At 38.8% G+C, this 22,033-nt stretch overlaps 1 protein-coding gene across 1 annotated transcript in view; it reads left to right on the top strand.

Moving 5' to 3' along the window:
- Positions 1-1,362: 1,362 nt before the first annotated feature.
- ZNF366 (zinc finger protein 366) overlaps positions 1,363-22,033 on the top strand; it is a 37,591-nt gene continuing 16,920 nt past the window's right edge. The window contains exons 1-2 of the mRNA XM_089512738.1: positions 1,363-1,426; positions 21,186-21,254. The gene's annotated coding sequence lies outside the window, so the exon portion shown is untranslated. The remainder of the gene's footprint in view (positions 1,427-21,185; positions 21,255-22,033) is intronic.

Here is a 22,033-nt window from a genome sequence, read left to right as displayed (position 1 = left end):
GCTATCACAAGTCTTGCAGCAGTAACTAAATATAAGAAAGTTCTCCAATATTTTTTTCCATCTTTTTTTCCATCTTTGGCAACATGTTCAGTAAATAGAACTCTGGAGACATGTTATTTGGAGCTTATCACTTGGCTTATTAATTTGACTTACCTCTCTCGGTTTAAATTTCAATTTGGGCTGCATCCTTATCTTATCAGAAAGTTTTTGCCACTGAATTTGCTGCCCGAATACAGCCTGGGTGCATCCCCGCTTCCAGGAGTGCTCCGGTGGCCATTTTCTTAAGCCAGAAAACTCCTGGATCCGAAAAGAGCTGCTCAGAACGCTCCTGGAAGCGGGGATACCCCTGGGTTGTATTCAGGTGGCAAGTTTGGTGGCAAAAACCTTCTGATAAGATCAGGATGCCACCCGAATTGAAATTTAAACCAGGAGAAGTAAGATGAATTAATAAACCAAGCGATAAGCTCCTTAGTCACGCACATGAGACTAATGCTCATGATTGCAGTTGGAATCTATCTGTTCCAATCTCACTCTTCCTTTTTTTCTCTCTGTCTCTTCTCTCATTCACACAGCCATATGTTGACATTCTGGTATATATCTACATGGACACACATGCAAAGATTCACAAAACTGATTATAAGTATGCATTCCAGAGCAAAAATGTTTTTAAAGGGATTCCAAGTATTTGTTCAGCAGGTATATGACGTAGCAGACAAACATTGTTATGGTATTTGTTTTGGTCCTAGGTGACAACAAATGTCGATTTATAAGTATAAAAGTCAGGCAGAGAGGCACTTTAAATTACTGTATGTGTGTGTGTTCATGCATGTGTATTTGGATCAGCAATGAGAGAGGCTTTGTGCTTTAATTGTGTACACCAAGATTTTTTTTTTCCGTCTTTCTATCACCTTATATATTTTCACTGTTAAGGCAGCTAAATGTTTCTATATACCAGCATCTTCTCCTCAAGCAAGACTCTGCTTTTAGAACATTGTGTTTGTTTTGATGGCATTCCACCCATTGAGTTATAAATTACAGCCTATGAAATCCATCATAAAGATATAATACTTGAGGAATTTCTTTTGGTTTGGTGATATTTATTTTTCCAAACATTTTGTTTGAGAGAAAACGAGATGGCTATCTGCCGTTTCCTTATTTTTTTGCAGGAAAGCTTAGGGTTGTTGACTTCCTCTCCCCTCCCTTCCTTCCTTCTTTCTGAAGGTACAGAACTCATCTGAGAAAAAGAGAGGGAGAGAGAGAGGAACGAACTGATTGTTCCTGTTTTCTTTCTTAAGTCATTTGGAGCACTGTCCCTCCACATTATCTGAATCCACTTCTGTCCTCATAGGAGAAGCGACAGAACCTGCCAGTTAGGTCACAGCAGGCACAGAACTTGGGTCACCCATCTTTGCAGTATCAGCAATTGGTAAGTTTACAGCCCAAACATATTTAATGTAAGCTGTGAATCCTTCATAAATAAAATCTGGGATGTCAGATACATGTTTTATAGATCAAATGACAATTTGGTTGAGGTTGATAGTAATTAGCAAGTCTATATTTTTTTAGATACCAAAGCAAGCAATCTAAGACTTAAGGCAAGGATAAAGAGGTTTGAAAACATGAAAACTTTATCATTTGTTTATAATACTGTCACGTTTCCTTTATTTTAAAGGATTGTTCCTATTTGGCAGCCACATAGAGCACAATAAACACATTTGCAGATCATTGATCATAATGAATGGTTTACCATGTAATGCCAAAGTGTCCTTTACTTCTGCAACTCTGCTTGTATGACCAAGAAGAAACTGGAGGTTCTCATATACAAACAGTGCCTTTTATATGCATATTGTGAATAGCTTGATTGTCCTTTTCCTGAGACAGCACCAGCATCAAATAGTAGCAGCAGATCTCATATCTGCTACTAGGCATCATCAGTAGGAGAGGATTTAGAGAATGATTTATGTACAAACAAACCAAATTACATGTGGTGGCATTTGTCTTCAAGTACATGTTGTGGAAAATAGTGGTAATTTTTCAGTTAGGTACATTCTAGTCTTAGCAACAAAGGCCTTTGAATCACAAGGTCCTGTCTGCTCATGCATTAATCATGCCTTCCTCAGGTCTTGTTCATGGCAATTTTTAGTTAATGAGAACATATTAATAAATCAAGAAACCCTGAATCAAGCTGAAACCTCACTTCCCCACTAAAGTGCGTTAAAAGTGGAAGTGATTAACATTTTTAATAAGATATAATTAAAAAGAGAATAAATTTATAAGAGATAGTTTAGTGATGGCCTCTAAAATGCAAGTGTGTTGTCACCAGTGGCCTGTCTAACCCCTCCCCATTCAGACCACAGGCTACCAGAATGTGTAGTGTTTCTAAAACACAAGCCCTGGGTGTGATACCTGATCTGAACTCTAGAGATGTAAAATTTCTTAACATTTTGAAGCTCTTCTGTAGGATGTTGTTGTGGTGGTGTGCCTTCAAGTTGGTTCTGACTTATAGTGATCCTGTAAGATTTCTTCAGAGGAAGTTTGCCATTGCCTTCCTCAGAGGCTGAGAGAGTGTGACTTGCCTAATGTTGCCTAGTGGGTTGGAGCAAGGATGGAATTTTGGGGAAAAACTGAATCCTTTCCAAAACGAAAATCTATTAGTTCAGGAATTTAAAACATGATATACAATTTTGTTTGGCATTGTTTGACATATTCATATTTGGTATAGCAGTTCAGTCATACAAAATTACAAACTGAATTCCCTGTTTGAATTTTTGTTACATGAGTTGACACCTGGCCTCAACAAGTTGCTCCCCACTCTTGCTCATCCCAGTTTCAACCCACTGAAATAGGTTATAGGTCTATAAAGTGGCCTTTACTTAACCCACTTCCTTGTGGTTGATCATCAAATAAACATGTCTGGTATATTAATAGTACAGTTCAGTCAGACAATAGTTATGAACTGATTCCCTTTTTAATTTTTTGTTATAAATGGAGCTGCAAGGTCTTGAATTGGAAGGAACCTCTTTGGTTTTACCACATTATTAGGAGCATGCAACAACAATACAAGCAGGAGAAAGTATCAAAATTAGTAAAACAGAGAAAAATGTTTTATCTCTTCCAATCTTTCATAATGTCAAACAGACATAAAACATTTGTTTCCTTAAACATGAATGATAAAAGGATGCAAAGATGATTAGTGATTAGATACTGTGCATTGTCTTGCATATAAGTGTTCATGTTACATAGTTTTTAGAACGAATATTAGGGTAGTAAATATACAAACACTCTTGTTATAAACATGTTATTTAAAGAAAACATTCTAAAATCTATTTTATCTCTTTTTTAATTTTATTTCCCCCCCCCATTTTATCAGGGGAAAAGGTTTTAGAGGAAAGCGGGGGGACTGCCTTGTTTACACCTAGGTGTAGATATGAGATTGCAGTCTGAGGATGAGTGTAAAGTAATCTCTGTTGAACCCAAAGGGGCTTGCTTACTTATTTCTGAGCAGACATGTACAGCATTCTGTTAAGGGAGGGGTAGGGGACATGTGGACTTCTAGATATTATTATATGGCAAGCAAGAGCAGTGAAATCTGTCCTTGACTCTTGCAAAGCATTCTGTAGTATTTTCCATATGAACACCTCCACCCCCATGAATGCCTTCAACTAACCAATTCCAACAGCCTACAGCACCTTGTATTCACTGATGATCTCCCATCCAAGTACTAACCGGGGCTGACCTTTATTACTTATTTAGTAATAAATAACAAACCTTAGTGACTTCAATAATGATACCAATATTTTGACACTTGGATAATATATTTCTATATTGTTAACCCTTTACATTAGTTTGTAGGTTCTCACAGTGTATCAGCTTTAGCTTATTTGAACTGTCTACATAATTGACACAGTTTTAAATTGTTTTTAAAGTGCCTTAACTGACCGAATTCTTTCCTGAAATCTACTGGTAGAGGATGCCTTAGAAATATTGAAATAAATAAGCCAAGAAATAAATAGTTACTCTAGCATTTGTTTCTGAAACTAGAGTGGATCATTTATAATCAAATAAAAATAGATGTTTTGTTAGGGGGAGTACGCTCTCATTAATTATTGCATGACAAGAATAAATCATGTTGTTTGGGTAGATTAATTTAACCGTAAGGGCCTAATATTATAAAGTGAAAAATTAAAGCAAGATCAAACAATGATAAAATAATAAAGGAACAGTCAGAAATGCAAAATAAAACCACAAATAATAAATTCACTACAAGAAGTAAAAAGAGAGAGTAAGCATGGAAGGATCTCAGTAATGAATAATTAACAATGTCTTAACTTACTGCTTAATTCATAATAATAATAATTTTAAAATAATTTTCAGATGTATTTGTGTTTAAAGTCATTGACAGTTAATTAATCTATTGCATCTCAATAATGTTCTGTTAGTGATGAGAGGAAGGACTCTTTATTTCTGTTCTAATTTTCTTTTCAAGTATCTATCTGTTCATGTCAAGGAAAAGATGAGTAGCAGAACTTTTTTTTTAAAATGTGATTAGATCTCCATGAATGCCCCATGCTAGCTGGGAGATCATACAACTTTAAAGTACAAAAATGTAATTTTTCCAAGCTCTAGTGAGGACCAGGAGAGTGGTGAAAGCATATGACCTCATTGCGAATTCCCAATATTGTAGTAAATCAGATGCTATCACTTTATCATGATGTAGCATTGCACTTGAATGTTAGCCTTTTTTGAACAACTGGGGAATGGCTGACCCTGAGACAACCATACTAGAATACTAGTTTAACTTACCCATGTCTGGAAAAAAGGTCTTTCTAGGCATCTGGAGGTCCTCAGGCATGACTTTATGGTTAACTTCCAGAAGAAATACAGGGTTCACCATTATCCGCTATTTTCACTATCCATGGGAAGTCTGGCAATGTATCCCCTGGAGAGATACAGAGGTTGTACTGTACATGTAAGGGGAAGAACAAGAGACCAGTGAAAATGGGACAGGAAAAATTAAACAGGCCTTAAAAATTGTTGCTTTCCAAATATTCTGCTATGTTTCTCTGCTTTTCTGAGTCTCTTTTAAAGAAATCTTTGGCTGGAATTCATTAGTAAGGAGACCACTGGGATCATGCCATGAAACAATGATGTCAAGAATGAGGGCAGGAATTAATCACTCTGCAATGGCTGCCTAACATCACCATGGAGCCAAATTATGTGGTGGCATCATGAAGACAGTTTAGAGTAAGGGGAGTGCTTTGATCTTCTCTCTGTCTTGTCTCTATATGGTTATCATGAAATCAGTTCTATCACGTATGACAGAATCATAAATCAAAGTGCAAGCACTATTCCTTCAGTTGAAATGACTTTTGTGGGAATATTTTTGGCTCCACTCACAACTCCTCCTTCCCCCAATCATGGATGGGTGCACTAGTTTTTGCCCTGGGTAAAAATGTTTACAAAAGCAAGTGTTGATTATGTTTTAGCTTGGCCCAGAAACTGCTGCAGCAATTATAGAAGATTTTTGCTCATGTATTAGGTTTGTGTGGGAGGTTGTCTTCCTTGATGCAAGCAGTACAAAAGCCCGTCTATAAAATGGTGAATGCTCGTTGAATTGTATTGCCTTCTATGAGTGCTTTGTTTCTCTGCATGTAGATCCAGGACATGACTACCAACCTGCTCAAGTCAATATGAATCACGTGTTGACTTCTATTATGTGTTCTATGCCAGCCCTTAAAATGGTTGTCAGATCTTCAGCTCCACTTCAGTAATATGGACAGGGAATAAATGAAGATAGGAAATTATTCTTGCTAGCAAGAAGTTATATTCTGTAGCCTGAATCAGTACCTGAAGGTAATTTCCCACAAAGAACTGAGACATCAGCCTTTCCATGCAGACTTCTGACACAGCAAGGGGATAACTTTGTTGCTGTCTACTTCCTGCTTTCATCTCCTGCAAAATCATGATGAGCATGAACAGCTGAGATTCCAGTGCCAGCACCATTAATCATGTACAACTGTAAAAGCAATGCAAAATAAGCTGCTATGAAGGTACCCTAACAATGTTATGTTGGCTGGCTATGTGCAGTCAGTGTTTAAAGACTTGGAATTTATATTACAAAGCTATAGGTTTAATAGATGAATTCTATAGGTTTAATACATGAATTTAGCTAGCACACCAAAGATGAGAGCATTCATCCAGATGCTTCTCCCAGCTCTTTTACTAGATCTTTTGCTCCCTGAGCATGAATTTCAAGCAGGATTTTATATGTGTACACCAAATATCCTTCAGTTGCTGCTTTAAAAAAAGAACAGTTTTTTCTTTCTAAAGCCTTTGTGGAATTCCAGTTCAATGTTACCATTGCTGTAGCTGCTGCTGTGTGTCTTCAAATTGCTGTTCACTTATGGCCTAAGGCAAATCTACCATGGTGAGAGAGAGTTCTTGGCCAGATTTGGTCAGAGGAGTGTTCCTTTTAGGATTCTGAGAAAGTGTGACTTGCTCCGTGGGCTTCCATGGCCTTGGGGGATTACAACTCTGGTCTCCCAGAGAGTTAGTTTTAGCATTCACTACACCATGCTGGCTCTCCAATATTTTACCTTTACAGTTTTGCATATTCAGATTGCATGTATTTGGACCTTATTTATTTATTTATTTTGAACAGTCCCTTCAATCCTCTGTATTCCTTTAAAAAAAGATTGTAGACCTTGGACAGGGATGTCTGTTCCACTGCTCTGTTGTTATATTTTTGTACAAGACCATGTACATTGATGGTGTTGTTGTTGTTGATGATGTTGATGTTGATGTTGTGTACTCCTTGTGCACGAGGAGTAGAGGAGGTTAGCCAAAAGGCAAAATCTTGCTTTTTGCCTTTAGTAGCAAAAAATCTTGAGTTAATCCTGTCTGCATATGTTAGCATGAAGTGTGCAAAAGTCTTTTAAGGAGCCTGAATGTGGAGTGCAGGGCTAATAACAGTTTGGAGATGTTAATTTTTGTTAAGTTTTGGCCATGCAGAAGTGCTAGCCATGTTGACTGGTATATTATGGGAGAGTAATCCAAATTTTAACTTTTAAAGCTTTAATTGTATGCAGTCCTCCTCTGGGATGTATGAAAGGTTGTATAAGGAATGTTGGCTTTGGTTAAATCAGGTTTCCAGGATTTTGTTTTTCTTCTTTATTTTGTTTTGAGGATTACCTCAGTGACTGCCTCATCACTTAGACTACAATTCTGGATGTTACAGTCCTCCCAAATACCTTGTTCCAGCTTTGCTTTGCATGGGAGGAACCAAAACTAGCTTCTAGCAGCCTCCCACAAAGGATTCTCAGGTCAAGACTATGCCAAGATTTCAGCACCAAAAGCTGAGCAATCACTTTGACATCACAAGGGGCAGATGCTTCTGGTGTTGGTGATGCTGCAAGGGTGAAATTATAATGTATCATTACAAGACAATCCCTGGTCAAGTCATTAAGCATGGCACATTAAGCATTCTCTCAGCCTCAGAGAAAGGCAATGGCAAACTTCCACTGAACTGATTTTTCCAAGAAAACCCCATGATAGGTTCACTTTATGGTCACCATAAATCAGAAACGACTTGAAACTATGTAACAACAACAACAACAACAACAAGTATGCATATACATTATTGGACATGTGATATAATTAATAGTGCATTTTCCTGGAAGGTCAGTTTGAAAAGTGAATACAGATATTGGCCAGTATTTAGAAATAATCTGCCAGGCAAGGCCAGATTAATGCTAACATTTCAACATAACAGAATTTTGATGATTAAAAAACTGTTTACTGGTTCCTAGTTGTTGCTACATGTCCCAGATTAAGATTATAGAATCATAGGATTGTAGGAGACCCCCAAGGGTCATCCAGCTGAACTTCCTGTCAGACAAGAAATCCACTCCTGCAATATCTCTAATAGGTGGACATCCCAACTCTGCTCAAAAACCTCCATCATGCTAATGTTCTGAGTCTATGGCAATTATCACACGGAGGCTTACCGTAGCTAAAACGTGGCTAAATCATTCCCAAAGCAGACTTGTGTGATAGCCAATTGTGCTTACCTCCTGTGATTTAATCGTCATTGAGGTGTCTTGTTCCTCGCCTGTCATCAAAGCGTTTGCAGAGCTGCCATTTTTCAACAATGGCAAGTAAGATATTACCAAAATGGAATATGTCCAGAGGAGGTCAAGCAGTATGATATGGAAACCAAATTTTTCAAACAAGATTGACAAAGTGGGGCACATTTGGCACAGATGAAGGAAGATCAACAGGCAATATTATAGCCAAATAGATGTCAGACAGATGACAGAGCAATTTGTTCTCTGGAGTTCATCATACCATAAATCTCTGTTGTTAACATTATTTGGTATTTATCAGCACTATTTTTCTCTTAAGAATCTCTGCAGTCCTCAACAGATCCTGAAGTGTTTTGGTAGTTTTGTGAAAAGAATGAAATATAAATCCCTATAGTAAACACTGAAAGTAGAAAAAGAAATAGGGTCCCTGTTTTCTTTTGCAGCCAGCCTAAACCAGATTCCGTTTTACTTAGACACTGCACCGAGTCTCTTTAATTCATAGATTAAAACTGAATTCCTAAAGGCAAAGCGATCTTCCAGAAAGCCCAGTTACACATCATGTAATTCTTGGCTGCATCTTTGCAGAAATGAAGTACCAAACATTTAGCGGTCTCAAACTACTGCATGATAAGATTAAATTAAATGAAAAATTCAGTATAATTGTTACTGATCATTAAGTGCTGGGGTTAATAACATTCCTATTTTATACCCAAAGATCTAGCACCGTTTTCACTTTCTTTAATATACAACTGTAATAACTTTGTAAAAAAATATCTGCTCAGAACCATACTGAGTATGGTGATGAATATTCTGCCAGATATTGTCTCGTTGTATAGATATTCAACAGATATGTTGGCAGTCATTCCATATACTGTATTTAAATTTGACATCTCAGGATTTGGTAACATTTGACAATGGACATTACCACATAAATCCCATTCTTACAGTAATCATATCGTTTTAAGAAAAGTAAACGTACTGGGTTCTGAGTAGCCATTATTAAACATCTTTGTAGTTGTGCAACTGGGGCTGCCGCTGCCATTGTGCATTCTCCCTGACTCCCCTTTAACCCCACCTCCTTGCCCTGTGTCCACCCAGCATGCCTTTCAGGTTTTAAAATTTTATTTCAATTTATTTTTATTTTAACTTTTTCACACAATTAAAAAATTAGGACAATTAGGACACAAGCAACATCAGAGTGTGTCAAGATGGCAAAGTAACTGAGGAAGAACACACAAATTAGGAGAGTCTGCAACAGTTTGCTTTTGCCTGATCCTACAGAAAAGGGCATGTTTCTACCACCTCTGCTCCTGTCTCATCTCCTAAGTTAACTAGCTGCAAATTGCAATTGTACTTTGAACTCACTTTGCAGCAACTAAAGTAAACTGAAGATAAAGAGCAAAAGAGGGAAGAGAAGTGTAATACTGGGACATTTTAAGAGCATCTGAAAAAGTGGGATGACAGAAGATTAACTGGGGAGATTAACACATGAGCTTTTATCCTGTCATTTTCCCAACAGGAACAATGCACGTTCTCACGTCTGCAGCTCGTATGTAACCTGGGCTTGTCCTGTGGCTTTTCAAGCACAGGATTTTCTCATGCTTGAAAAGCCATGGGATATGCAGATGGACTGTAGACATGTGACTGTGGTAAGACCCATCTTTAAAATTAAACACATATTTAACCCATTGGGAAAACAACAGGATAAAAATCCATGCGATAATCTCCAGGGGTTTTCCTGGCCAACTTAGGACAGTTGGAGAGCATGCAGTCCATTATGTGACTGATAATTTGCTAAAGAGGTTTGGGAGACATTCTGAAGCAGATTTGAAAAGATGAAAGGAATGGAGGAACATGAGGAATAAGAAGAGGGAACACTCTTATTGAACACCTGGAAGCTTACTTGCCTAATATTGGAAGGAACCAAAACAATTTAGATAAATAACTAAAAATAACTTTATAGGCTATCTACAACTTTTAATCTGAGATTTAATTTGTAGGGAGAAATAACTCAGTTGAGTATAATTACATCTTTAAAGTTAAATCCACCTGTTTAAACACTTAAATTGCTAACAGCAAATTGGGATATGTCTTCCCAAGTTGGTGTCTTTTATGAAAGATACATTCTACACAGGTGTCTACAGTCCTTAACACTTATTTTAAAACTTCTTGTAATGTTTCTGTACACCGGCCTTCCCTATATGTGTTGACTACAATCTATAGATAATTTATTACTGCATGAAAACCTAACCTACAATCACTGTGTCAGATGTTGATTATGAGAATTGCAGCTAACTTATCTGGAGGACAAAAGAGTGTAGTTTGTTTCTAGTAGTATACAGTTATAGCAGTATGATTCCATTATTCTGTGCAGCATTCTGTGTAATCCTGGGATTTGTAGTCTGGTGAGGAACTAGAGCTTTCTGGATGAAAATTCTAAACTCTCAAACAGCAAATTCCAGGGTCCCAGGACATTGCCATGGCAGTTAAAGTACTATTGTGTAATGTGAAAAGGCAGATGATTGAGGCAAACAGCTACATTTCTGGAACAACTGAATATTCCCCAGTTCCTGGAGGTACATGATCTAGTGACAGTCAACTTTTCATTGCAAATATAAGCCCCTTCTATGAAAGTTCATCTGATAAGTTAGATCTTTCTTCCTATTAGTATGTATTACCTTTATTTTCATGGGAAGGATAGAATAAAATTGGTAACAAAAAGGCAGAGAGAACAAAAACTTGAGAGTTGTTGAACTGTGGAGAATTAAATATGACAGATACAGGCCAGCATGGTATGATATCTGAGTGTTGGACTATGACTCTGGAGACCAGAGTTTGAATCCCCACTCAGCCATGGAAACCCACTGGATGACCTTGGGCAAGTCACACATGCTCTGTCTTAGAAAACCTTGTGATAGAGTTGCATTAGGGTTACCATAAGTCAGAAATTACTTGAAGGCACACAGCAACAACAATAATGATTGATACACAATTGCTGCATCCCACACTTTCCAAGTCACCACATTGTCAACAAATATAGAAGATAAATTCCTGGCTTGTGCAGTATAACATAGCTAGGAACCAAGGAGAACGCCTATAAATTAAACAAGAGCACAATCAAAGGAATTTTGGAGTAGGATCTTGTAAAAGAGAGTAATCAAAGCTATCCTTCTCCTACACAGCTATTCAAAGTACAGGAAGCACGTCTTCCTTTGCTATTGCTGTTGCATTTGGCAGCATTTTTAACATTTAACACCTACTTCCCATACTTATAAATGAGAACATTGTGTACAGAGGCAAAGTAGAAAATGGATCTTCCTTTCTCTAAAGGATGACAAATAAGGACATGCTAGGAGAAGATCATCAATGTTTAGAAAGACCAACAATCAATGTGATAGAATCTCTTTTTTCCTCCTGCAATCAAGATAGGTGATATACACTGATATCTAACCCATTCCTGTTCATATTAGTCATATCTGTATATTACATCCAGTATCTGAAACAATATGCTTTAGTTATCAGTTGTTAGAAAACAGTTAGAAAACATATGCTCCTTATAAGATATCTAGTTGGCACACCCTCCAACTGTCCCAGTTTGACAGGGACAGTCCCAATTAATCTGTTCACCCACATTTTCATATGCTTTTAAAATGTCTCCTTCTTCTCCTCCCACTTTCCACCTTTGTTCTCAGCTTACAGCATATCCATTAGTGCAAACTGAGTTCAAAATACAAAAATAGTTTACAATGGAATTAACTCAGCAGGAGAAAGAGGATTTTTAAAATTTTGCCCTTCCCAGTAGATTCAGGCAGAATCAAACTGTTCCAGCTTCTCCTACATATATGTGTACTTTTTCATTAATAATGTTTGCCCTCTTGACCACACTCTGATGTTGCTTGGCCACATGAGTCCATGTTTTCATCTGTGAAATGTTGGAGGATATGAGCTGGCAAGGAAGCCCTGGTGGTACACTGGTTACATGCCAATACAGCAGTCACAAGGTTGTGAGTTCGATTCCAGGACTCTAAGGTTGTTGTTGTTGTTGTTGTTGTTGTTGTTACACACACACACACACACACAAATTTGCATGGCACTTGGTTGACTCAGCCTTCCATTCTTTTGTAGACTGATAAAATGAGTACTCAGTTTGTTGGGGGCAATTGGCTTACAGATTGTAAACCCTTAGAGAGTGCTGAGTTCACTATTAAGTTGTATAGAAATGCACATGCTATGGCTAATGCTAATGCTAATGCTATTGCTGGCAAGAGTGAAAACACAATGTTGAATTCGGTAGCCATTTGGTTTGGTCTGACATGGATCTTTTACATTCTTTATAAGAATAAACGAATTGATTGCTTGATTGATTGATTTGCAAAATTTAACAAGCCATGTAAAGATTTTAAAAGTAAAATAAAACTCCCACAGAATCCCCAACCACTGGCACCTGTCTTGTATTTGTCTCATGATCCCTAGCAGTTAATACAAATTCATTCCAACCAACCAACCAACCAACTGTATTGGACTACTGATCTTTGGTTCTGCCAGGGGTGGGTGATCGTCAGAGATTGGCCAGCCCCCAGAAGATCTTGGATAGCTGCTGCTGCACCCTCACAATTTAAAAAATCTTTAAAATTGCCAGTTGCTTTTTTTTGTAACAGGAAATGACTCATAAGTCCAGAACACTTCTTGGTGTTGTGACTTTTATTTTATTTTATTTGCTTTTTTTTGTTTTTTAAAAAAAGGTGTCTCCTGGGCCTAAGATAACCTCAAGGGGACAGGAAACATGGTGAAATTGCCCCCACATCCACTAGAGGTCATTTGGGAACATTTGTGTGTGTGTGTGTGTGTGTATCTGACAAAAAGTTTAAAACCTGAAAAACACAAATACACTCCTGGGGGACTTTGTGTGGCCCACAGGCTGCACTTCGCCATACCTTCCAACATTACACAGATGAAAACTGGAACCATGTGGCCAAGCAACACCACAGAAGATTATCGCACTGGGGTTAAAACGTTCCCCAGTGCGTTCTAACGGGGGCGAGCACAGAGCGTGACAGGAACCCGATGGGGCCCAGAACACTAGTTTACTGCATGGCAGAACACCACTGCTGCTGCCGTCGAACATTCCCATTGGGTTCCCATCGGATTCTAGGGGACGCCATTTCTGGGGACGGTTTCAAAGCATGCCCAGAAATGGCGTCCCCTGGAACCCGATGGGAACCCAATGGGAACCCGATGGGAACCCGATGGGGACGCTTGGCGGTGGCGTTCTGCTGTGCAGTAAACTAGCGTTCTGGGCCCCATCGGGTTCCCGTCACGCTCTGTGCTCGCCCCTGTTAGAATGCACTGGGGAACGTTTTAACCCCAGTGCAATAATCTTCACAGTGTGGTCAAGAGGGCAAATGGTATTAATAAGGAAGAACACCAAAGTGAAAAATTGGCTTTATCAAATAGCTTTTGCCTGAGTTTACTGGGAAGGGGAAGATTCCATCCTTTCCTTTCTTCCCACTGAGTTTAACTGAGTGCAAAAACTGAGTCTTGCAAAAACTGAATTAGGCTGAAGACAAAGGGAAGGAAATGGGAGGAGGAGGAGGAAGAAACTTGGACATTTTAAAAGCAGATGAAAAAGTGGGACAACATAGTATTAACTGAGGCTATCCCTGCCAAATTGAAATAGTTAGAGGGTAAGCTTTGCCTATGGCCTAAATACCCTAAAGATTTTGCCCTTCGGTCTGATCTTGGAAGTTACATAAGATCAGTTCTGGTTAGTACATGGATGGAAGACTGCCAATGAATACAAGACGCTGTGGACTATATTTCAGAGGAAGAAATTAGCAAACCACCTCTGAGAATTCCTGGTCTAAGAAAACCTTATGACATTTGTAATTATATTTGTGAATGCACACGTGTGCGCACACACACACACTTTGCCTACCCTCCAGTCTTCTTTGACTGGAGCGTTTCAAGTCTTTTCTTATTTCTCAAAAGGCATGTGCAGGAAACCACCCCCCCCCCCCAAAAAAAAAAAAAATCTGGTACTTTCCTCTGAGGAAAACAGAAACTGAAAATTTAAGTATCCCACAGTATCTGCATCCTGGACATCTCCCATTTGCAGAATATTCAATTCCTTTATCGTCTCATCAGCATAGTCAAAGTAGATCTGGCTTTCTAATTATATGTGTAACATATTTTAGCACCAATATAAGGATTCTTGTACATTGACAGGAATCTGCTGGCTTTATCAAGGCACAGAGTGAGATGGTCTCCCTTGGGTATCAGACTTTGAGTGTCACAAAAGGGCAGCAAGATACTGGGCATGGAGAGTGGCAGCAAGATGTCAGAAAGTCGAGATCTGGGTGACACACAGTCAGCTCTGTTGCCCTTAAGCTACCAGGCTGCCTTCAGCTGAAGGGAGCACAGTCAACAGGGGCCTTTGGACACAAGACAAATGGGTCCTAAAATTCAAAGATAGCCATGTTGATCTGGAAAATCAGCAAGTCTCAAAGGTGTCCAAAGACCCATTTGCATGCAGTTGGGTTCTCTTAGGCTTCTGGGCTTGGACGCCATTGTTTACCCTGCCTCAGACAATAAAATGTTTGGGGTTGGCCCAGCTTCCAATGCCTTGCACTTTAGAACTATTACTAATGGATTTGATGTGTGGGGATTTGACTCTGTGATGTAGAGATTAATTGCAGTATTGCTATAAGCTATATGTGGCATTGTGTAAAGCTCAAAGCAGTTACTTATATTCCGGTTCTAGATTGGGATGAGTGACTATGGAAGGCTAAGTGGCGAAATTAGTCCCCCAAGAAATCTTGGAGAGCTGTATCCCCTCCAACGCATCTTCTCCTAAAGTTTTTTTTTAACCCCCAAATGCTCTCTGGGGGGGAATGAGGGCATTTTCTTCATATTTTTGGGCTTTCCAAGGACATTTTAGGATCAGTAGAGGCATTTTAAAAATAATAGGAAGTGGGAAAAAGTCACTTCATATTCATTTCCTGTTTCAAAAGAGAATTTTCCTTAGACCCTAAATCCCCCCCCCCCCATAACCCATTGTGGATAGGGGGCATCTGGGGCCAAAAAGTTTTGCAAAATGTTTTTTGACCACAGGGTTGGGACAGGGAGCCTCTAAACACGATGGAAATGCACTCCATTTGGAAGGCTTTTTACAATCCCTGGGGCCACAAAAACAGCCTTGGGGCCACAGGCTATACTTTGCTCACTCCTGTTCTAAATTATTGTGTAATATACAGAGCTATTTTTCTGCCTCTCTCTGAAATTATCCACACTGACATGTCCAGGATCTGGCTAGAGCTGTGTTGGCAGATTTTGAAAAAAATAACAACACTATAGCAGTTTCAAAATGTATGTGTGTGTATGTGTGTGCATTTCTAAAATTGCCTAGAAAGCCCAGAATTGTCACATCTATTTTTAGAACAGGGAAATTTTGTACAGTGAGGGGATTTCTTAAAAAGAAGTTGGAGAAAATTGGTGTGGTAGTGCCCAATACTTTCAGGAAGCTTAAAAGTTCTGTTAAACCATTTTCATAGAGGGTCACATAAAACATTTACAACAAATTAGACAAAGTCAAAAAGGATATAGTTTGATAACAATATCAAAGAAAGGAAGAAGGAAAGGGTAGATAAAGAAAAAAAAGAAATGTGGCAGCATCTTCAAGACTAACAGGTTTTGATTTTTGCATGATTTTTTATGGATATAAACTACATCTTCGGATGCAGTAATGAATGATAGTAAGGGCTCAGGTATAAAATATATTTAGACAGTTGTGGGAGTGGGATGGAATGTAATAGGATGCAAAGATCCAAATCAGGTCCCTTGTCCTAAATTTTCAAAGGTCCGAGTGAGTTGAAACAGGTTTTTCAGATTTTTACAGTGGTCAGTGTTGATGTGTGAAAGCAACAAATCTGTCTACCAAAGGCCAGAACTGGGTTTAGAACTGTCTCTGAGAATATTCCTTCTGTTACATATGCTGAAGGAGAACTCATTTCATATGCAGGAGGAAGGACTAGTGCATATATATGTAGTAATATTACTACATATATATGCATTAGTCCTTCCTGCATTATTACATTTATATGCATTATATATAGTGCGTGTGTGCCAAAGAAGACCAAAAACTTTCTTGTGACAATTGGACAATTGAATCTTTGCCCTGAAGGAGAAACAAACAGAAGCCATGAACAAAGCTATCATCATCTATTAATTTATTTTTCACCTCTTCCTCAAAACTAGGATTGGAGACAAATTACAGAAACTGAAACATGTAGAGATAAAAGCACATGAAAAGATATAAAAAGCATAGGAAGACCCCACTTTTTGACATCTTGATTTTTTATTTTTTGCTCTTTCGAAGCTTGCAAATTGTGGTGAAGTTCCATTAATTTGAGAAGGGGTCCATTTTTACATCAGGTCTTCTTGTTTCTGAGGCTTACTCAGGACCACTCACACACATGTGCATGGTTTTAAGGAAAATGGAAAGAGCAGACCCCCTCCTTGAATTAATGGAACTTGTCTGTGTAATTTGCAAGTGTAGAAACAACAACCTTGCTTGCAAAGTGCGTACTGCTTGCAAAGTGAGCTGGGGATGGGGAGAAGGTGCCAAGCTGACTTTAGCACTTTCTCTCTCTGTGTTCACTTTACAAGCAGTGGCATCATTGAAGAGGTGCAGGGTGTATGGACTGCTTCAGGAGACACCCAGAGGTGGGGTGACACCTGGTTGAGCCCTCCTTCCCTTTCAGTGCAGGAGGGGCACGCATGCGCCTTTGTCGGCTGCTCTGTTCTCAGACTTTTTCTACAGGGAAAAAGCCCAGGACCAAAGGAACAGGAGGGGTGCATGCATGCCCTTGCCACACCAGGTAACATCATCGTTAATGACACCACTGCATGCAAATAGTCCAAAGTGATCCTCTGGAGCAGGCTACTTGGCACCTTTCCCTATCTCTCTCTGCCTTCAATCCAGGGACAGAAACGGCCGAAGATTTAGAACTAATTAACACACATATACATATTCAGAACTAACAAGCAAATAGGGAATTCACCCAACAATTCTTAAAAGGACATAGGTGTGAAATTGCTGTTAACAAAAAAATGCAGTTTATCATTAAAACCTACCTTGTTAACAAAGGAATACCTTTTTTAAAAAAAATGTGTCTTGGCTGGAGGATTGGGGAAATTATGGCCCTATATAAGAAATGAAAAAGCCTATCTGCCATGGTTAATTGATCTGAATTAGCTGTGACTAAAAAGATTTTAGGGTCGTATTTCACACCTCACTGAAAATACTTGCAATAAATCATACATTGCAATGAGAAAGGAAGGCCAGTGTGTGGAGGAAAAAAATGAAAATGAAAGATTAGCTCTTTTAGAATGCATTTATAAAAAAAATCTATGGTGCAGTTACAATGGGAATATTATGAACAGTTATGGTTGCCCTATGCCTGTCTATCCAAAGTGGGAGGATTCATTTTATTGACTATGCTGACAAAACCCAGGCATAGCTATGCTTTCCATTTTAATCCAAGGAAGCTGCTACAAATTAGTGTCTGATGTTGTTAAAGCTGGTAAACTGAATTCTCCTCCATCCTGACTTGCTTCAAGGATTTTTGGAAGCCAAACCTGGAAACAAGTGGCTGGTTAAGATAGTCATCCTACTGGGCTTTCTCCATAGCTTGAAATTTTTATTTTTAGACGTTAATTCCCAAGATCTACCGATTTGCATGTCCACTAGTAACTAGATTATGGAAACCCTAGTCCAAAGGTAACTTGACCAAGTTCTACCAAAGTAGTTATTTAAGCCTATTCTCCCAATATCAAGGCCAGTAACAGCTAGTGCTGTTAACTCTGATAGTTCTCCACACATTAGGAGGCAGACAGGATTCAGTGAGGTATGCTGCTATCAATTATAATGTTGATCAGAATGATTTGGATTTCACCTGCTCCTCCCCTCCCCCTCTTCTTCCTCCTCTTCTTAATGAGATTTAACCATTACAGAACAAAGGAAGATCATAAAATGCCAATATCCCATTTATTATACCTTTATTGCACCAGTCAAAAGGTACAGAATACATGACAATAGATTTCAAAGCTTTGCAGGCTTCTGCATCAGGCAAAGATGATAAAATAGCATATATAGGAATGAAAGGAACAGTATTGTGGTCCACAGTGTCAACATTTTGGATGTTACAGGAAGTATATGTAGATGAAAAGTGAATCCCCTTCACCTCAGCCATAAGCTGGGAGGGAACCAAGGCCACAAAACAGGCAATAAACTTTTGCTTCTCCATTTGAAATTACAAAGCAGCTCCTGCCAGAGAACTGGATTGGAATATCCAGTCTGAAGCCACAGGCCCCTCTGATGGAATAATGCATACTGTCTCTTGGGAAAGTCTCTGTGTTCTCAGGTATAAGGTTAACTTGAGATGAGGAGTGCTTTCAACTAAGGAGTGCTTTCTAGCTTCAAATGGGGAATCCAAACTCCCTCTGTTCCCACCCCCTCAACATTTTTATTAAGAATTTTTAAAGTACATTAGAAATTACAGAAATTAAAAGAAGAAAAATAGAAGAAAAAATGAAAAAGAAGGGTGGCTGTATATGCATATAGTTATTCATACCTCACTATCTATAAAATACAACTATTATCTTCTTTCAATAACTGATTCTCTCTACTCGTCAAAACAATTAATAATTCCTTTTCTTTGTTTCACAAAAAGTCCATAAGAGGGTTCAGCTGAGTCACAAACAACCATTCTCTAATCCGATCAAACCATCTGTCAATTTCTACTAATTTTGTTAGCTTCCATAGCCATTCCTCCACAGTGAGTAGTGTTGAATTCTTCCATCTTTTCACATATAACAACTTTGCTGTTGTATAGTATACTTCCATGGCTCTTTTCTAACTATAAATCCATCATCCCAAAAGGGAAAAGTTCCAATTTTAATTATTAATTTTTGAAACCCTCTATATCAATATGTGTACAGTGTGCCCTTTCCTTATGTGGGGGATCTGTTCCGGACCACCCTCACCCCCTCCCACCCCTACATAAGAGAAATACCGGTGCAGCGCATGCGCCACAGGCATGCACACCATTGCCTCTTCTGGCAAGCAGCTTTCAGTGTATGAAACTATATATGTCTGTTATCCCAAGAACTCCTTGCTGCTCAACTTTTTTCAAACTGTTATAAATTCCTCAGTCTCCTTGTGAGAAGTAGCATTTTGGAACATGTGTGAGTAATCTCATGTTCACTCCTTGCCTGGAGAAAGATTAGCTTGCCTCCTAGCTGACTTATTTTGCCACCCAAGATATCCCTGTCATAGAGCTTGAGAAGGTATGTCAGCCCACCATTAGTCCCCATTTGGAAGTCTAGAACTGCCTCTGTTTTATTGCCGTTGTTGTCACTCATCTTATGACAGGGGAGGGGGTAGCTTGTCATTTACATGTGCTTCCTTGTAACATCCGAAATGTAGACATGTGACCACAACACTGTCACTTTCTTTTCCCTATGTACTACTTTACCATATTGCCTGATGAAGTACAGTATATGTGGGTTTCACTTACACAGCTTACAGCATATGCTGAAGCCACAGGAGAATTTTATCAATGGCGAGTGTGCCCGCACCCCCTTATTTTCAATGGGGCACAAGCATACATGATTTCCCCCTTACACGGGGGGTGGTAATGGTTGTCCGGAATGTTTCCCCCGCATAAGGGAAGGGAGGACTGTATTCTGTGAAGCTTTGAAAACTAGAGTGATGTAGTTTGCATATTTAGGATGGCCTAATAAAGGTATCACCACTGGATGGGTAAGGAGGTTGTTTTATCTTATAGCCAACATAGCTAACCTTGAACATAAAGTCAGAGACACAAATGGAAATACTAGAACAAAAGCAATCATTCTTTAAAGTTATTTTTAATTTGTTATGATGAGCGTGATCTTGTAGATAAAATGTTCTTTGAAACTAAAGAGCTCCAGGTAGATTGGACGAACCCCTGATTGTCTTGTGGATTTTTAAAAAATCACCCAGCCTGTGTTATTGGTAAGTTGGGTCCCTTGATGAAAGAAGAGAAGGGCTCCCTCTCAACACCAGAGGAAGGCAATAGCAATCTTCCTCTGAACAAATCTTGCCAAGAAAACCTTGTGATATGGTCATCATAAGTTGAAAATGACTTTACATCAACAACTAGATAAAATGCCAAACAGCAAATAGTGCAAAATAGTACTGTAATAGCCAAAATGATTGTGTTATTGCTTCTGACACATAAACATAATCATTAATGATTATGTAAAAGAGGAAATTTCACCAGGTTTTGCTGGTCACACAAGTCAAACATTCTGAAATTCCTTCTTTGATGCAACCATTAAAGGGTCAAGAGCCCTGTCTCTCATTTTACCTGGCAACCCTATTGACAAAGTTAATAAAAACTTACACTTTGTCAGATGGATTTAGTGGCAGGCACTGCATATTCTTTGTGTGCTCAAAGCAGCATAAAATAGCCACAGATTTCTTTTTTTCTTTTTTATGACACAATAGAAAAGAAAAACACAACAAAGGTAAAATAGCAATCTGTGGCTTAAAGCTAACTTGTAGTCCCACGTAGTTAACCTCAGAACCAATGGCATTTACCCAAGTGTTAATTTACCATTCGGTAACTGAGTCAATAGATCTACTCTAATTGGGACTGGCAATTGGATATATATCTATATATGAAATGAGAGCCAATGCAATATAGTATTTGAGTGTTGAACAAGGACACTGGGAACCCAGGGTTGGAAACTCACTGTGTGGCACTGGCAAGACACTCTCTCTCAGCCTCAGAGGAAAGCACTGCCAATCCTCCTCTGAACAAATCTTGCCAAGAAAGCCTTGGGATAGGATCATAAGTTGAAAATGACTTTACAACAATAGTAATAGCCAAGACAATTGTGTTGCTGCTTCTGACTTAGCACCATAAAATAATGACAGAACCTTGGTTTTAAAATTAGTGTCATTTCATTTTTGTTCAAACATATACACACATATTATATAATCAATCACAGGCATAACACAATTTATGTTATGCTTCTTCTCTGTTTATTCTTTAGACACAAGTGCCTTCTGGAGCCCATGCAAAAGCACTTATAGCATATTTGGCACAAAGGAGATGAATTAATGTAAGTACAAATGTTGCACTATTGATTCTTATACTAAATGCACATTTATTCAGGGGATGGTGTACTTTAGGCCAGATAGCTAATGCAGATTCTGGACTTGATTTGAATCACTGGCAGGCTACAGCCAAAGCTAGACTTTGAAGGCTACATCCAGATGTCCTCAGTTTAGATGCCTAGTGTTATTGTTTCAGCACGAGTTCTTGTTGTTGAATTTCTAGTCCCCACACCACACAGTGGGCATGTGAAATCAGAATACAGTAACATAGGAAGCTGCCTTATATTGAGACAGACCTCTGGCTCATCTAGCACACTGACTGGCAACATGTCTCCAAGGTTTTAGACAGGATTCTTTCCAAGCCTTAGCTGGAAATGCCAGAAATCAAATCTGGTTCCTTCTGCTTGCAATTATGAGGTCTTGTCACCAAACTATAGGGTGTTCAAGGAGAACAGAAGTTTTCCAGAATACCTTCTGCTTCTTGCATGAGCATTGTCAACTAACTTTTCCTTGGAGGCCAGCTAGTGCAAAGTTTACAGGTTTGACCAGTATGTCACTATATTGGCTGGTTGGCAGAAGGTTGGAAACACCATACAAAGAGTAAAATCTGAAGAAGAGAGGAGCAGTATTTGTTAGGGGTAAGACTTAAGCCTTTGTCGCTTTGATTTGGGCTTTGAGGTTGGTTACAGTAACTGCTGATCAGCATGATTTCTTCAAGAAAATTGTTCCTTGGTGCTTTGTGGGGTGCATAGAACTTTGGAAACTGTATAAGTACCCTTTGTAA

This window comes from Sceloporus occidentalis, unplaced genomic scaffold (genome assembly GCF_023333645.1).
Source record: "Sceloporus occidentalis isolate IW3139 unplaced genomic scaffold, rSceOcc1.0.p SCAF_1, whole genome shotgun sequence".
NCBI lineage: Eukaryota > Metazoa > Chordata > Lepidosauria > Squamata > Phrynosomatidae > Sceloporus > Sceloporus occidentalis.
This window is presented reverse-complemented; position numbering and strand designations above follow the sequence as displayed.